This window comes from Petaurus breviceps, unplaced genomic scaffold (assembly GCF_028583685.1).
Source record: "Petaurus breviceps papuanus isolate PSGF00001 unplaced genomic scaffold, PetGlider_PUasm1.0 126, whole genome shotgun sequence".
In the NCBI taxonomy this organism is placed as follows: Eukaryota; Metazoa; Chordata; class Mammalia; order Diprotodontia; family Petauridae; genus Petaurus; species Petaurus breviceps.
The window spans coordinates 38,328,850-38,333,018 of record NW_027185655.1 but is presented as its reverse complement, the minus strand read 5'-3'; the positions used below and the strand labels follow the sequence as shown (position 1 = coordinate 38,333,018).

Here is a 4,169-nt window from a genome sequence, read left to right as displayed (position 1 = left end):
CCTCTCTTTCACACCTCATTTTTATTCTACACTCCTGTCCCGTCTGCTTCTCCTCTAACTCTCCCTCCACCATCCTCAGCTTCACCTTTAGTTCTGCTTGCTGTCTTGGTTCTCCCTTCCTGGCCAATACTTGCAGTCAGGTCTCACATCTCGTTGCCCCACCCCGCCCCCTGTTTCTCTTCAACCCACGCCAAACAAACACACACGCACGTTTTCTTTTGTTCTATCTCTTCTAGTCCCCCCCCCCATTCTATTCGCTTATCCCGTAGGTTTTGACCCCCTTGCGCTGACAAAAAAAAAGACAGTCATGTCTACCTGATGCTCTATCTGCTGCATTTGGTCATTTCTCCTATAGTCTATCGGGTCTTTCTAATCTTACTTATCCCGTGCCCCCCCCCCCGCTCCCTCCCCCCAACACCGCCTCTTTTTTTCGTCCTCCTCTCTCCCTTGCTCTGTGTGCGTAGGCGTGTGTACTTCTGTCTGATTCTCCCTTTGCTTGTTTTATTTCCTCGGTTCTGTCAATCCCTCCTAGCTCTTTCTCCTTCTCTTCTCTCCTCCCTCCCCTTTTTCTTTTCTCCCCCCTCCCCCCTACCCTTACTCCCCCTCTCTTCTCTGCTCTGCTCTCTCTGCTCCTCTCGGCTCAGCTCGCCTCTCTCGGCTCCTCTGTGGAGTTTTAGTTTGGTGGAATCTCTGCTGACGTCACGTCGTTCCCAATACAGAGACTGAGAAAGGGGAAGAGAAGGGGAGAGAGAGAGAGAAAAGAGAGAAAGCTGGAGAGGAGCAGAAAGAAAGAGCCGGCAGCTGGGAGATCTCCGGGTCCCAGAGAGAAAAGTCCCAACTCCCTCGGAACTTTGTACTCTATTTGTGATCCTTTATTTCTCCTGGCCCTGGGTTTCTAGTGTTTTCAGGGAAGCCAGCACCTCGGATTGCTCAAGCAGTGCGGCAAAGGACGTTGTAGGGAGCTCAACTTGGAGCCGGTAAGTGGAGGCCATCCCTCCTGCAGGGATGTGAGATAATGCGAGTCCGCGAATTTGTTCCACTCTGGAAAATCGTCCAGTGTAGGTGATTTGTAGCAACTCTCTCTCTCTCTCTCTCTCTCTCTCTCTCTCTCTCTCTCTCTCTCTCTCTCTCTCTCTCTCTCTCTCACTCTCTCTCTCTGTCTTTCTCTCTCTCTTTCTCTCCCAACAGATCTTGCAAAGCCCTTTCTCTAAGTAAAGACTCACTACTCTTTTCCAAGGAATTGTGGAAAAGTACAGCCGTGGAGGTCACGGATTGCATTTAAACCGATGCTTCTTCCTTAAATCTATACACCACCTCGCCGTTAACAAATCCTGCGGCAGGGGGATTAGCATTCTAGAGATAAAAGGGATAGACGGAAAGTTTCTGGGCTTAAAAAAAAAAAGTGACCACCTATCCCGCTGCTGCACTCTGAAAAAAACAAATTTACTCTTAACTAGCAATTAGTGACTTAGACAGCAGGCCTAACTAACAATATTACCTGGGAGACAGGCCTTTTTCCAGGCAGTGTATCATTACTTTGGATTACAAATTATCTCTGTTCTACTGACCAACTCCCTCCCCTTCTATGCAAGTGAAATTATGCACTTTTGTAAATAAAGTTCCAATCAGTGTGTGTTTTTCTCCTAAATAGAAATGAATAAGTTTATTGATTGTGCAATATGGAAAGAAATACTTCCCTGTTTCCATTCCATTTCATCGCGGTGGGCTTTTTTTTTTCAATCCTTCCACATAATTTCTAAATCAAGCCATTGTGATATAGTGTGATTTTTACATTCTATGTTCTGTAGGTACTGTCTGATTTCCTAAACTGAAATAATAAGAAGTTAGAGAGAAATAGACAGGAGTCAAAATAACGAAATAAAAATAGCAAAAATTCTGGAAAATTTCTTAGAAATGCTTACCTAATTACGAAAGATTTGCTTGTCATCAAAGGATATTTATTACTTACCAGAAATTGAAATGTCATCAAGTAAAATATTATTTCCTAAAAAATTCAAATAATTATAGTAAGAAGGAAATGAAGGAAGGTGGAAATGTAAGAGGGTAAAGATTTGTGTTGATCTTATTACACAGCAATCTTCCAGTATTAAAATATTTATTTTTTTCGGAATGAATAAAATAACTTCATTTATGGAACGAGCATATTTCCTCCAGAAAAAATAATTTTTAGTTATTCCTGAGTCCCTTTTTTCTTTCATGTTCAGAACCTTGGTCTTACAACATTAACAAGAGAATAGTATAAATAGGCTTTGAAAAATCTTTTTAAGTTTTTTTTTTTCAAAAAGGTCAGAGTGTTGTGTTAATAATCAAAGCTTTTATTATCAAAATAAATATCCATCACTAAGTAATCAGCTGGCTTTTTCTCATTCATTTGATATTTGGAACTCCTATTCTGGGTTTCTAACATTTAAATCTTTCGTTGTAAGCTTGCCCATAGGTAACACAGTTCTTCAGAAAGTAGAGCGGGCTTTCACTTATATTTCAATGAATATTCTTCTTTCTACTGTACTATTCTTTTGGCAATTAACAGTAATCGTTTCTGTGGTTTCTTGACAACCGACTTGTTTCTTTTGTCATGTGTATCTGTGTTAGTTAATATGATCATAAGTATGGAGAAAACAATATAACATATTTCCAGGAACTCCTAAAACCTAAACCCGAAATAGACAAAACTAAGATTTTCCTAAATAACCAGAGGAAAACACAAAAGAAAACAAAGGTTGTTGTCTTTTCTGAGAGGGCGCAAATCAGGGTATAAATTTTGAAGGTGGAGAGCAACTTGCCTTCCAAAGAAAAAAAAAAGTTGCCCATCTCAATTTGTTAGATAATTTAGCCACCTGGGCTAGCAGGAAAGTAGAGCCAGTGAATTTGTTATGCAAGATTCACTTAGACAAGACAGGTTTCAGCGCTCGCAGAAGCAAGATCTGGGGGTACTTAAAATTATATCGCCTCAAATTATTTAGTCACAACTCAGCTGCCAGGCCCTGTTATTAAATAGACGTAGATCCCAGAGTTTCCGTCTGACTCGAAAATAAATCTCCGGACCACAAGAACACTATATAAGTCGTGGGCTAGGAAACGTGCCTTGACCTCCTTTTCAGTCCCCAGAACTGAGTCTGTTTGGGGCTGTACGTTTGGTTGCCGCCTCTTTGTTTTGCGTTTTTGTTTTTGTTTTTGTTTTTGTTTTAAGCAGCGAGGTGCTGTTGGAAAAGTATTCTTCTTTGTTGACTTCCGCAGCTCAAATTGGTTCAGCATATACTTTTAATTTTTTTAAAAGCTATATCTGACTACTGTCTTCAGTTGTAACTCTCAGTGCTTTGGCCACCGGCTAATAATGCAGCCAGTTCAGACATTTAAAAAAAAAAAAAAAAAGATTACCGAAATGATGATGACATGCAAATTTCCTCTGAAATTATCATAAGTAAACATTTGAAGTCTGGACTAATAAAATCCCATCTGTGTTACTTCATATCGAGTTAGTAGAGAGCTGTGATAATGAATTTTGTAATATCTCACGAACAGACATCTCAATCAGGGACTAATCCTGTGATTTTACTCCAGAATCACTAAATCTGGAGGCGCCAAACTGCTACTCCCGGGCACCCCGGGCATAGCAAAGGAAAACAGTTCCCCTGCCTGCAAGCCTGCCTGGCTTCCCGCCTCCCTCCCTAACCTTTGGCTACCGGGGGAGTAACCAACTTTCCCATTAGGCTGATGACCTGCTTAACCCATCCCCGCCCCCAGCACGAACACACACACACACACACACACACACACACACACACACACACACACTCAGAGCTAGGTTTCTCTGGGCAGTGAAATTAGCCGCAGGACCCCACTCAGTGAGCACTAGGCTTTTCGTAAGAAGGCAGGAGGCATAAGAATAACAGTAAAAAAGGAGGAGGAGGACTAGAATGTCTGTGTTAATAAAAGGAGGCCGCAGCCTTGTAGGTGATGAGGTGCCTGGTTTCCCCGTTCTGAGTTATCTCTCTATACCCCAGACGGCACTGGAACCCTCGGATGCCACCGGCTTATCTCCCCACTACAGAGCTGAAGTGGAGAAATAAAATGAAATAAAATAAAATATGGGATCGAGGAACTCTCTCTCTCTCTCTCTCTCTCTCTCTCTCTCTCTCTCTCTCTCT

General features: G+C 42.0%; 1 protein-coding gene and 1 long non-coding RNA gene across 5 annotated transcripts in view; one reads left to right on the top strand and one right to left on the bottom strand.

Annotated features, from left to right (window-relative positions):
* LOC138166722 (uncharacterized) overlaps nt 1-4,169 on the bottom strand; it is a 24,679-nt gene that overhangs the window by 19,621 nt on the left and 889 nt on the right. The window contains exon 1 of one of the 3 annotated variants that reach the window (XR_011169704.1): nt 316-377. The exons of the other annotated variants lie outside the window; for them this stretch is intronic. This is a non-coding gene — a long non-coding RNA (uncharacterized lncRNA). Of the gene's footprint in view, nt 1-315; nt 378-4,169 lie in introns of those variants that run through there. 3 annotated transcript variants of the gene reach the window in all.
* PITX2 (paired like homeodomain 2) overlaps nt 562-4,169 on the top strand; it is a 20,648-nt gene continuing 17,040 nt past the window's right edge. The window contains exon 1 of one of the 2 annotated variants that reach the window (XM_069095174.1): nt 562-977. The gene's annotated coding sequence lies outside the window, so the exon portion shown is untranslated. The remainder of the gene's footprint in view (nt 978-4,169) is intronic. The other variant, XM_069095205.1, reaches the window with a different exon arrangement.